This window comes from Medicago sativa, chromosome 4, assembly GCF_051527215.1.
Source record: "Medicago sativa cultivar Bolivia chromosome 4, Bolivia_mono, whole genome shotgun sequence".
NCBI classification, from domain to species: Eukaryota; Viridiplantae; Streptophyta; class Magnoliopsida; order Fabales; family Fabaceae; genus Medicago; species Medicago sativa.
In genome coordinates this window covers 58,403,626-58,417,830 of record NC_140752.1, presented here as the reverse complement: position 1 = coordinate 58,417,830, position 14,205 = coordinate 58,403,626, and the positions used below count along the sequence as shown (strand labels likewise).

Below are 14,205 nucleotides of genomic sequence, written 5' to 3'. Positions count from 1 at the left end.
TGTGTCAAATCCGTCTGAATATTTCTCCCTGATATGGGACTAAACTTTTTTTTTTTTAAGGATGGGTCTAAACTTTCTAAAACACTTATATTTGAGACACTAGACCATTGACCCGTGCTCCGCACGGGTCCTACCGACTAAAATATGTACGAATAAGTTATATCATAATAATAAAAAAAATGAAATATTCACAAGATAAAAATGTATTACATTAATCATATCATCTTGACATTAATATAGCTTGAAAACCGTACATTTTACATTATTTATCATACATTACTAAATACTATAAAAACGACATTTGAAGTGACATTAGTATTTTCACATTCATCATTGCTTATCATCAACCCTTTTTTTTTTTTTTTTTTACATTCAACCCATCTCTTAAAGTAACTCTTGTTAATAGTCATTACAAATAAAACAAACAAAAATTGACTCCTTTGAAACTTGATCCAAGCCTTACACCAATTCCATATTAAGTTTGTGCTTGTGTGGCAAGAGTTTGTATTTCCCCTCATTAAATCCTACCATGACATTATCTAGCTTATATGTTCCTCCTTCTTCAATCATTCCTTGAATCGTTGGCACCAGGAACTTATGAACAGTGGCATGGATCCGTCCTCGCTAAACAAAAAATAACATGTCATTAACATAAACCGTAGTATATGTTATCGTAGTGGCAACTTGAAAAAAGGATCATTCATTTATACAATTGATTTATATAATATACCTTCTCATCAACTAAGATCATGTTCATGAAGATGATATCGTCAAGATTTTCCTTATCACGGATCAGCCATATATGGGCCACACGGACAATCAACTTCAAATCCTTCTTTCAACCAGTCACAGCTGAAATGGAGGTGAAAATGTTTGCCATATTAGCAAGTGCAAGAAAGAGTTATATTTGCTTAAATTTGCTTAAAGTCGAGAATGGTTGTATTAGCACAACTAAGTGGTATTTAAATAGGTAATTGACAATTCTCTTCGTTAGTTTCAAATGTGATTAATCATAGTCTTCTATTGGTAATAATTACAATTCAAAAGTTTTTAATTGTCATTAACTACGTTCTTGATTGCCATTAACACTACGTCATAATTACTATTCAAAATCGAATCAACCTTGATACATGTTATTTTTTGAAATAAGTATGTCATAATTGCTTTTAATAGGTAGTAATTGGTAGAGTGGTTAGTACATAATGCATAAAAGCAATTAAAAGTAATTCATATACGAAAATATGCGACTTTCAAGTTTTTAATTGTCATTAACGGCGTTTTCAAGCCATTAACTACGTTCTTAATTGTCTTTAACAGTACATAATAATTACTATTCAAAATCGAATCAACCCTGATACGTGTTAATTTTTGAAATAAGTACGTAGTTAATTGCTTTTAATAGGTAGTAATCGGTAGAGTGATTGGTGCATAATGCATAAAAGCAATAAAAAGTAATTCCTATACAAAAAGTACGTAGTTAATTGCTTTTAGTAGGTAGTAATCGGTAGAGTGATTGGTGCATAATGCATAAAAGCAATTAAAAGTAATTCCTATACAAAAATATGTGACTTAAAAGTTTTTAATTGCCATTAACAACGTTTTCAAGCGATTAACTACGTTCTTAATTGCCATTAACAGTACGTAATAATTAATATTCAAAATCGAATCAACCTTGATACGTGTTAATATTTGAAATAATTAGGTCATAATTGCTTTTAATAGGTAGTAATTGGTAGAGTGATTAGTGCATACTTTAGTGGTAAAATTCGAGGGAAATTTCACCTTGAAACACATATCTTCCTATCACTCTATATCGGATAGCACATTATAGTGTAAAAAATGCATGCGTGAAACATTGAAATGTCAGTAGAATAATGTGATAGGAATTAGTGTATGCGTGAAACAGTAAAAAAATGTATGCGTGAAACATTTTCAACTGTCACTTTCAAAGGGATGTTTATGTTATTTCTGATTAGCAATTAGTGTAGGGGAATTGTTATTTCTGATTAGCAATTAGTGTCGGGGAATGTTGACCGACTTGATTAGCCTTTAATACGTATTCAATTGCATTAACAAAGTGAGAGAACTTTTTTCAAGTTTGAATAAACGGATGTGATCAAGTGCTTGAACGGATGAGATTACTCGAGCAATTAGTACATGTTTAGGAGGGAAAAAAGCTAGGGAATTAGGGAAAAGTAAGGAGGATTAGGGCAAACATGATAGCCAAGCAAAACAAACAAAAATTGACTCCTTTGAAATTTGATCCAAGCCTTACACCAATTCCATATTAAGTTTGTGCTTGTGTGGCAAGAGTTTGCAATTCCCCTCATTAAATCCTACCATGACATTATCTAGCTTATATGTTCCTCCTTCTTCAATCATTCCTTGAATCGTTGGCACCAGGAACTTATGAACAGTGGCATGGATCTGTCCTCGCTAAACAAAAAATAACATGTCATTAACATAAACCATAGTATATGTTATCGTAGTGGCAACTTGAAAAAAGGATCATTTATTTATACAATAGATTTATGTAATATACCTTCTCATCAACCAATATCATGTTCATGAAGATGATATCGTCTGGATTTTCCTTATCACGGATCAGCCATATATGGGTCACACGGACAATCAACTTCAAATCCTTCTTTCCACCTGTCACAGCTGAAATGGGGGTGAAAATGTTTGTCATATTAGCAAGTGCCAGAAAGAGTTATATTTGCTTAAATTTGCTTAAAGTCGAGAATGGTTGTATTAGCAAAACTAAGTGGTATTTAAATAGGTAATTGACAATTCTATTCGTTAGTTTCAAATGTGATTAATCATAGTCTTCTATTGGTAATAATTACTATTCAAAAGTTTTTAATTGCCATTAACTACGTTCTTGATTGCCATTAACACTACTTCATAATTACTATTCAAAATTGAATCAACCTTGATACGTGTTATTTTTTGAAATAAGTACGTCATAATTGCTTTTAATAGGTAGTAATTGGTAGAGTGGTTAGTGCATAATGCATAAAAGCAATTAAAAGTAATTCATATACGAAAATATGCGACTTTCAAGTTTTTAATTGTCATTAACGACGTTTTCAAGCCATTAACTACGTTCTTAATTGTCTTTAACAGTACGTAATAATTACTATTCAAAATCGAATCAACCTTGATACGTGTTAATTTTTGAAATAAGTACGTAGTTAATTGCTTTTAATAGGTAGTAATCGGTAGAGTGATTGGTGCATAATGCATAAAAGCAATTAAAAGTAATTCATATAGAAAAATATGCGACTTAAAAGTTTTTAATTGCCATTAACGACGTTTTCAAGCCATTAACTATGTTCTTAATTGCCATTAACAGTACGTAATAATTAATATTCAAAATCGAATCAACCTTGATACGTGTTAATATTTGAAATAAGTAGGTCATAATTTTTTTAATAGGTAGTAATTGGTAGAGTGGTTAGTGCATACTTTAGTGGTAAAATTCGAGGGAAATTTCACCTTGAAACGCATATCTTCCTATCACTCTATATCGGATAGCACATTATAGTGTAAAAAATGCATGCGTGAAACATTGAAATGTCAGTAGAATAATGTGATAGGAATTAGTGTATGCGTGAAATAGTAAAAAATGTATGCGTGAAACATTTTCAATTGCCACTTTCTAAGTGATGTTTATGTTATTTCTGATTAGCAATTAGTGTAGGGGAATTGTTATTTCAGATTAGCAATTAGTGTAGGGGAATGTTGACCGACTTGATTAGCCTTTAATACGTATTCAATTGCATTAACGAAGTGAGAGAACTTTATTCAAGTTTGAATAAACGGATGTGATCAAGTGCTTGAACGGATGAGATTACTCGAGCAATTAGTACATGTTTAGGAGGGAAAAAAGCTAAAGAATTAGGGCAAATTAAGGAGGATTAGGGCAAACATGATAGCCAAGCAAGTCTAGCTTTTATAATAAAGGATTATCTATTATTATTTCATCCAAAATGTCTATAATTTGTCCAAAAAAGTTAATGTAATTTAAAATGATGTTTAGGGGATACAAAGTTAGTTTGATGACTAAAGTGAGAGGTAAGATATTAAAAGATTCGATCATCACCTTCGGGTTGAAAAACTAACAACAACATTAATCGTTTCAAACTAAAACTATTTTTATATTTTTGTTATGTTTGTAGGTAAGCTTTTGTCATAAACTATTTTGTTAAAAAATGGTTTTTGTGCTAAAATTGAAATAGCAATTTTGATTACTTTTGAAGTAAATCATATTCAATAGAAGATTGAAGAAAAATTATTTGTGTTATCAACCATATTAATAAAAAGTTATTTTAACACATGTATAATTTTCAAACATGGTTTATTTTTGGTCTAATAGCAGTTTTAACTCCCTAACTTTCTCAAAGTTGCGATTTTTGCCTCCTAAGAAAAAAAACTACAAAACTGCCCCCTAAGTTTTGCACCTGTGGCAGTTTTGGCCCCCAAAGCCAATTTTGATTCGGTCTACGCTGACATGGCACCCTAAGTGAGGTGCCACATGTTATTTTTTTAATTTTTTTTTTACCAAAAATTGGTCTTGGGGGGGCCAAAACTGCTACAGTTGCAAAATTTAGGGGACCGTTTGGTAGTTTTTTTTTCTTAGGGAAATCGCACCTTCGTGAAATTTAGAGGGCGAAAACTGCTTTTAAGCCTTTATTTTTGAAGAAAGGTTCAACTATGGTTTATGCTTTCCTTAAAAAGTCTCCAAAATAATGTTAGCGAGTGCTTTTGAATACATTTTAAGGATTTTAAATGGGAAATTTATATAAAATTTGTGTGTTTAATGCATTAAAAGTTAAAACATGTGACTTTTTTAAAAAATAATTTTTAAATTTGAAATCATTAAACAATGCTCCGAAAACACTCATTGGTAAAATCTTGATTTTAATCTATAACAATAACCGTAAAAATTTCTACTACCTCTGTCTTTATTTATAAGACATTTTTGATAAAATCACGCGAATTAAGAAAGTTGATATATGTATTAAATTTGTTTGTAATTATTATTGTTTTTACAATTTTATATGTTAAGAAAGAGAGTCAGTTTATGTTTTCGACATGCTATTTAATGCTGATTAAAAAAAATGTATAATAAATAAGAGTATGTATGTAAAGAAATAATTAATGTAGTTGGAAATAACAAATGATCTTATAACAAAAGACAACAAAAATATTCTCCAAAGGGCATATAATTAGGGACATGAAATGATGTTTTTTTAGTAGTCTCGAGATCTTCAAATTGAATGACTACAAGTTTACGGAAAAACAATACATTTGTCCTTATATAAGTCGTTTAAGGTTTGTGCACGATTATTAAGGAAATGATTAATTGTGTTGATTTCAATGGTAAAATTAATACAGTAATATTTGCTAAAACATCTTAATTAATTGTAGTTAGTGAAGTAGTTAAGTTGGATGAAATTCAATAAACAAGTGTATAATAATGGAAAAAAAATAATAAATGATGCATTGATATTGTAAAGTGACAATTATTTTGAGAGAAAAAAATGCTAAAAAGGCAATAATTGTGAGACGGAGGGAGTACAAAAGGGTAGTTTAAGAAAGTTGAAATTTGTATTAAAGTTGTTTGTAATCATTGTTTTTTTACGTTTTTATCCTTAAAAAAAGAGAGTTAGTTTATATTTTCAACATGTTATTTACAATTTTATTGAAAACCGAATACAACAGATTTTTGAATTGGAGGATGAACCATATCACCTCTTGGCTCCACAATACATACCATAGAACATCTTAGCTCCACAATACATACCATAGCACCTCTTAACTCTCCAATGCATACCATAGCACTAGTGGTGGAGCCAAAAAAAAAGACTTGGGTGGGCCACTAAATTATGAAGCTTTTTTTTTATAGTACAAATGTTAATTAATTGAAACAAGTTTTAGTTGAGAGACAATGTAAGGGGGTTTGAAACCCCCACAAATTATAAGGTATGTAAGCCTTTGCTAACCAGCCAAACATAGACACGACAAAAATCATGTATACTACTTGTGGAACTGCTGAAATCTAAAACCGTTGAAAATTTGTTTAAAATCTCACAAAATTGATCTAATTTTTATTTTTTTATTTTTATTTGTGGGCCACTACACCGCTTTATAGAGATTTGGATGTGCAGAAAACAAAAGGCGTCATAAAATTGTTTAAAATCTCGCAAAATAGACATATAATTGTTAATTTTTTAAATTTTCCGGGTGGGCCGCTACACCGCTTTATAGAGATTTGGATGTGACGAAAACAAAAAACGTCGTAAAATTGTTTAAAATCTCGCAAAATAAACCTATAATTTTTTATTTTTTCGGATGGACCGTGGTCCACCCCAATTCATGAAGGGTTCCCTCCTACCTCCCTCACAAACTTGCAACGTGGGACGAATCAGAAACAGTTGTCATTTTCATCCTTAAGACACATGTGATTTGAAAAACAATTGAATTTTGAAGGTTACTCATATTTCAAACTTCTGACAGATTGCTATGTTGAGTTGCATAGATATGGTAGACACTTCAGCCTGCCACTCTCTCTATTAAAACAGTCTTTGCGTCTGATATTAATGTAACATAGGCACGCAGTACAATATAGGAAGCCTTGTTGCAATCACCGGTCGCAGGGGTAAATATATAACATGTAAGTTGTCATTCACGCAGGAGTAAATAAGGGCATTAAAAAGTACAGTAGCATTCCTTTTAGTCTTTTTCAAAGCATAGATAATGGACAGTAACGGATCAAACTTTAATTTCACTATTGTGTCAATAAGTACAGTAGCATTTTACTGCTAGACAAAGGGTCTTGTAAATAAGGGCACTAAAAATCTAAAAATGAAAACCATTGATAATTTTTATGAAAAAAAAAAGTTGTTTTTGATGTTTCAATTTGTTGAATGCACTAATCGTAAAGATAAAATTTCTACTTTAAATTTCTTATCAAATGTCCTTAAAGTACTTGTTACTATTTCCCTTAAACAAATATTCCCTCTTTATTATAAGAAGAAAAAAAAAAACTAAACCAACACAATCATTAGTTTTTAAAAAAAAATGAAACTTTGGCCCCTTTTGTCCCAAAATTGCTGAGTAGACGCCATGTGTCCCAAAAAAAGGGGCGATAATTGCAACTTTTTGTAAAGATAAAGGGTCAAAAAGCATATTTCCCAAATTTTAAGGGGCCAAAAGAACATATTTCCCTAAACATGGGGTCATTTTTTTACATTTTTTTAATAGGGGGATAAAATCGTAACTTTTTAAAACTTAGGGGGCGAAAAGTGCAGTTTAGCCATAAAATTATTACTTTTTTTTATTTAATCACAATACTATCTCGAATTTCAATTATAAAAAATATCTAAGTTAAAAAATTTACTTATATGCAATTACTTTTCTTGATTTGATAAAAAAATAAAAAAAAATATGAAAAAAAACCATCTATTGGAACTTGTTTTATGTGAATAAAAATAGTAAAAATAAAACTTACATGAATTAAAATGTATATTAGGAAAAATAACATGCATTAAATAGAGTCAAAGTAAGTTATATTTGTTTAATTTAAGATAAAAAATGTAATTATTTATTTTTTATATTTAAGATTAGAGAGTCCCTAAAAAAAAATATTGGAGAGAGAATTTCTCTCCAAAACAAATTATCTCTTGTGAGAAAAAATAGTCTTGGACACTTCAGTCTGCCCCTCTCTGATCTCTCTATTAAAACAGTCTTTGCGTGTTCTAATTTGCTTTGACTTAATGCTATTATTATTAATGCTATTAAAGAAGTGTTGCCATCAAGATACTTTTTACGTTCATTCATTTAATGATGTATGGGTCCATATTATAAACCACATATATCAATAAATAAATGAACCTAAAAAGTAAATTTTGTTTATATTTAAAAACGGAGGGAATAGATTTTAAGACACGCAGTATAAAACATGTAAGCATTCACACAACATTCACCTCATGGGCTAACCAATGCATGTCCACCTGAATAATTCCTTTTAGTCTCTTTCAAAGCATAGATAACGGATCAAGATAGATTTTTGGTTTCCTTGTAGATTTTTGGTAAATAAAATAAGCTTATGAGGGTGGGAGGGTGGATTGATTATGGTAGCTTATGAATTAATTGTTTTTTTCTTCCGTTTTTTTTTTTTTTACTTGTGAGTTCATTTATCTTTTTTAAGGTGAGTTCCTTTCTTATTTTTTTAAGGCGTGAGTTCATTTTTTTATTATAAAGTTGAATTCACCTAATTAATTAATAATTAAAATAACTAAACTATTCAAACTTCAATTTATTTTAAATTAATTAAAAGTGAGGAAGACATCAGGGAGAAACGTATACATCTCAATTAGATAGACACTTATAAGAAACTCCCATCCTTTGCCACTCACTCATATACTACCTCCGTTCCTTTTTAATTGTCACTTTTTAACATTTTACACAAACCAAGATAATCAATAAAAGTTACTACTTTTGATATTGTTTTTACTTTTACTATAATGACCTTATTAATTTAATATTTCATTCCATGTGTTTCTCTTTCCGCAATAAATATTTAAGGGTAATATTGGTAAAACAACATTTAATGTTGCATTGAACTTTGAAAGTGACAGTTAAATAGGAACACAATTTTTCTCTAAAAGTGACAATTAAAAAGGAACGGAAGGAGTAACTATTATTAGAAAAAAATTAGAAAATCTTATAATTAATACTCCCTCTGTCTCACAATATTAGTCGTTTAAAGTTTGTGCACAATTATTAAGAAAATGATTAATTATGTTGATTTCAATGGTAAATTAGTTGCATTTACTAAAACACATTTATTAATTGTAGTTACTGGAGTAGTTAAGTTGAATGAAATTCAATAAATTATGATAGAATAATGGAAACAAATAATAAATGTTGCATTGGTTTTGTAAAGTGAAAATTATTTTGAGAAAAAGAAAAAATGCAAAAAAGACAATAATTGTGAGACGGAAAGAGTAAGTAATATAATAGATAAAAATAAAAAAAAAAGGTAATATAATAGGTAGTTAAATTAATCTAGTTATTTAAACTACTCAAAACTATATCAAGTGATTGAATTAATTAAAATATTTTTATGAGATTTTTTATCTCAAAGGTATTTTTGTACTTTTTGATATAATCAAAACTTCTTTCTTCTCTGTTTCTTTTATCTTTATCTCATATCAAACAATCTTTCAAATCTACTGTGTTTCTCACATCTTTCTCCCTTCTCATACTCTCTATCTCTTGCATATTTCTCCCTTCTTATTAAGTTCACTGTTTCCACTTCATTCACATCATAGAACATATCATATGGATTATGTAAGAATCATGAATTTTCTATGAATTATGTATGATTTATAAAATTTTGAATGGATTATGCATGAATGTTTAAAAGTTGAAGTTTTTTGGTAATTAAAAAATTTATTATTTGTAAAAAAAAAAAAAAATCCATGGGTACCATGCACACCCATGGATACCTCAATACCTGTGTGTAACTGCATAGTGGATACCCACAAGGGTACGGGGCGGACACGGGTATCATATTTATCCAACGGGGCGGAGACGGATATCATACTATCCGTACCCATAGGTACCCATTGACATCCCTAAGAAAATGTGTGCAAAAAGAATAATAATACATTGATGGATTAAAATGAAAGTATAATAGAAAAAAAGTTTAGAAAAATCTATTTCCTTATTTTAGTGATACTATTCTAAAATTCTAAAACAACCATTAAAAAGAAACTGAGTAGGTAATATTTTACCACCGATTAGTTTATATTTTACTCGTCCTCGTGAACTTAGCTCAGTTGGTATGGACAATGCATATAATATGCAAGGTCTGGGGTTCAAACCCCGACCACCAGAAAAAAAAAGTTTATATTTTACTCGCTCCCGTTAGCCCTTAAGTGGACTTACTCACTTCCTAAAACAGAAAAGGACTTTTACCCAGTACTTCATTAGAAATATTTTACTCCCTCCGTTTCAAAATGAGTGTCGTTTTAGGTGTTTACACACATATTAAGAAATGCAATGATTAAAAGAAAGAGAATGGTTATTTTACGAAATTATCCTTATTAACTATTTTATTTTTGTCGTGGTGGTTACAAATATTTATTGGTAAAAAAGTTAAATACAATGTCTTTTTTTCGTTAACGGTTTAGCTCCCAGGGGAATTAATTATTAAAATTCAATGTTCGGTTGTGGGATAAGTATAGTATAATCAAGAACTATTGTATCTTGAAATTGAACTTGAATTCTTCTGAACGATTCATCATTTGGTGGAGCTCAAGAACCATTTAAACTCAATTGCTTGATTTAAATATAAAAAATTTGGAAAGCCATTTTTTACCTCCCACCAATTTTTAAAAAACTACGCATACACCCATATAAATTCCGGTTTTATAAATCTGCACCGCGAAAAACATCATTTCACATTCAAATGATGAACCATTATTTACTCCAGTCTGCACCTAAAAAAAATTCTTCAATCTATTATAAAAAACATTTTACTTTCTAGATCCATTAAACAATTGATGTATCTAAACTATATTATTGACCAATATTTTTTCATCCAAATAAATAAATGTAAAAGGAAGTGATTTTCAAGAATCAAAACTTTGAAATACGGTGTTGGACATAAAGAAGGTCTCAGTCCAATTATGTGTTGCTTGATCCACTCTTTGGGCTCGTAAAAAAGTCTCATTTATAATATTTTCTCTGTTTTTTTTTTTTGACAAAATATTCTCTCTGTTTTGAAATGACTTTTACAGTAGAATATCAATGAAAAATCCATTATATTTTCCACTAATATATTCTAATGTGCTGAATTTCACTCCACTTGATTACTCCAATCACTACAAACTAATAAAAATGTTTTAAAAAATAATATTCATTTTACCATTATCAACAGAACAAATTCTTTTCTAAAGAACCACATACAACCTAAATAAGACGCTTTTTATAAGATGAAACGTTGAGACACTTTTTATAAGACGAAACCTTATAAGTTCAATTTCAAGTTATTTTAAATTTGCTTCTCAAAGAAAGATATTTTATACTCCCTTCGGTCTTTATTTTGTTTCTATTTATAAAAAGAAAATGTCACAACTCTTAAGATATGATTATTGTTTTTTTTTTTTGGTGTAAAGATATGATTATTGTTGAAAAGGCATTTTTAACCATATATTAGTAAAAACATTCAAAAAAATTATCAGTAACTAATTATTGTCTTGATTTCTCTTTTTTTTTTCGGTTTTTCTTCATAATAAGGAATGAGTATTTGTTTAATGGTACAATGCAATTGTACTTATTGACACAATAGGGAAATTAACGTTTAATCCGTTATTCTCCATTATCTATATTTTGAAAGACTCATGCATGAATACTTTTAGTGCCTAACTTACACGTTTTGTGCTGCGTGCCTTTATTTACTCAAGTGATTGCAACACTTCCTCAACTAAGAGATGTTATAGTCTCCCTAAAATCTGTCTTATTCAATTTTAATTCTGCTTCAGTGTCAATTTATTAAGGCATTGCATTATCAATTCTTGAAAGAGACTACTAAAACGATTTGCATTGTTTCAAGTGTCCAATTGCATGTGTTGAATTTCGCGTCTTATGTTTCGAAAATATTTACTAAGGTGATTGCAACACTTCTTCAACCAAACCTTCTTGTATTCATATCATTATGAATTCCAATTTTATAAATCTGCACCACCAAAAACAACATTTCACATTCAAATGGTCGACCAATATTTACTCCGGTCTGCACCTAAAAAAAAAATCTTCAATCGTAACTATAATTATCATTTTACTTTTTAGATCCATTAAACAATTGATATATCTAAACTATATTATTGACCAGTATTTTTTCATCCAAATAAATAAATGTAAAGGGAAGTGACTTTTAAGAATCAAAACTTTTAAATACCGTGTTGGACATAAAGAAGGTCTTAGTCCAATTTTGTATTGCTTGATTCACTCTTTGGTCTCATGAAGAAAAAAAAAGTCTCATTTATAATTTTTTTTCTCTATCTTGAAGGATGTGTTTGTTTTAGAAAAGAATTTGTGAAGAGAGAAATAGGCAAGAAAGGGTATGAGAAGAGAGAAAGATGTGGGAAATACAATAGATTTAAGGGGTTTTTTTTTTGACAAAAGTAAACGATATTCATTCATTCAAATTGATAGAGTACATCGATACAATACAAATCCAAATTCGCTAAAAACAAAAAGAACGAATCTGTGAACAAACTCACAACATCCATATTAATAGCATAAAACAGCAAAGTATCTATGCCTACAAATATGACTAATATGATTATATTCAAGTCTCCGGAATACTCATGTCTCCGGATCTGCAACATTGACGACGCCAAAGTCATTGTCATTGATCGGATCAGCACTTGCTCAAAGCTAATCTTTCAAGCTGAATCAAATAAACACCGCACTAAGACGGGAAATAAAAAATACACCGCACAAAGACATGAAATGAAAACAAACAGAGTCGTTGAGAGTTGACGAAATCACAAAAACAAATGAAAAAAAACAGAAAATATGTGAAGTCACTTATTTAATAGAGGGATTGTTTGATTTGATATAAGAGAAAGATAAAAGAAACAGAGAAAAGGGAAATTTTGATTATATCAGAAAATACAAAAATACCCTTGAGATAAAAAACCTCATAAAAATAATTTAATTAATTCAATCACTTGATATAATTCTGAGTAGTTTAAATAACTAGATTAATTTAACTACCTATTATATTACTTTTATTTTTATTTTTATTTTTATCTAATATATTGCTTACTAATTATAAGATTTTCCATTTTTTTCTAATAATATTTATATGAGTGAGTGGTAGAGGATGATGGCTTCTTAGGAGTACCGACCTAGTCGGAGTGTCTAAACTTCTTCTTGACGTCTTCCTCACTTTTAGTTAATTTAAAACAAATTTAAGTTTAAATAGTTTAGTTATTTTAATTATTAATTAATTTGACGAATTCAACGTTTTAATAGAAAAATGAACTCACCGCCTTAAAAGAAAAATAAGAAAGGAACTCAACACCTTAAGAAAAAAAAAATCAACTCACACGTTAAAAAAAAAAAAAACACACTCATTCATAAGCTACCATAAGTCCATAACCAGTTGACCCACCCACCCTCATAATCTATCTTGATCCGTTACTGCCCATTATCAATGCGTGAATGCTTTGAAAGAGACTAAAAGGAATTTAATCAGGTGGACATGCATTGGGGGAGGGAAGAGGTGCATGCTGCATGAATGCTTTAGGTGCCGACACTTACAACTTACTACATGATTGCATCACTTCTATGATAGCATCAATAGCATTAAGTAGAGTAAATTAGAACACGCAAAGACTGAAATGTCTAGCATATCTATGCAACTCAAACATAGCAATCTGTCAGAAGTTTAAACTATGATAGCATCAATAGCATTAAGTAGAGTAAATTAGAACACGCAAAGACTGAAATGTCTAGCATATCTATGCAACTCAAACATAGCAATCTGTCAGAAGTTTAAAATATGAGTAACCTTCAATGTTCAATTGTTTTTCAAATCACGGGTGTCTTATGTGATCTTTGCAAGTTTTTATGTGATCTGTTGGTTTTTGAAGTCGAACATGCATTGGGTGCCATGCACTGAGTCCTCCCACGTTGCAAGCTTGTAGGGAGGCATGCATTGGGGTAAACTTTTGAAATCATGGGTGCCTTGGCGTAGTCAGAAACTTTGAATAGTGCGGCACTATATATGTAAATTTGTAGTAGAACCATCATCTTAAATAATTTGAAAACCCTATTTTAATTTTGGATATACAATTCATTGATACTGAACATTAATGGACTGATATATTCACTACCGATTTAGAGTAGTCATTTGGGTCTCTAAATATGTGATGTATTATCACTAAAATATTTGAATTTTATCAAAACTATGAGCACATCTTCAAATATTTCTTTTGATATTAATTATATAGACCAAATTGATTAGTGAAAAATATATATAAGGATTATATTAACTAACTAAAGACACATTTAAAAATCAAAAAGACTAATAAAAAACAAAGTTTTATTCTTAAACATAACACCAAAATAAATGTTGCATATAAGTTTGAAGATGACATGAGTCCTCTCACGTTG

General features: G+C 29.7%; 1 long non-coding RNA gene across 1 annotated transcript; it reads right to left on the bottom strand.

The window, feature by feature from the left end:
* Positions 1 to 297: 297 nt before the first annotated feature.
* On the bottom strand, positions 298 to 2,695 carry LOC146930220 (uncharacterized). The gene is made up of 2 exons (XR_015006300.1): positions 2,543 to 2,695; positions 298 to 624 (listed from the first exon to the last, which is right to left on the bottom strand). It is a non-coding gene; the product is annotated as an uncharacterized LOC146930220 (long non-coding RNA).
* Between the last annotated feature and the right edge of the window lie 11,510 nt (positions 2,696 to 14,205).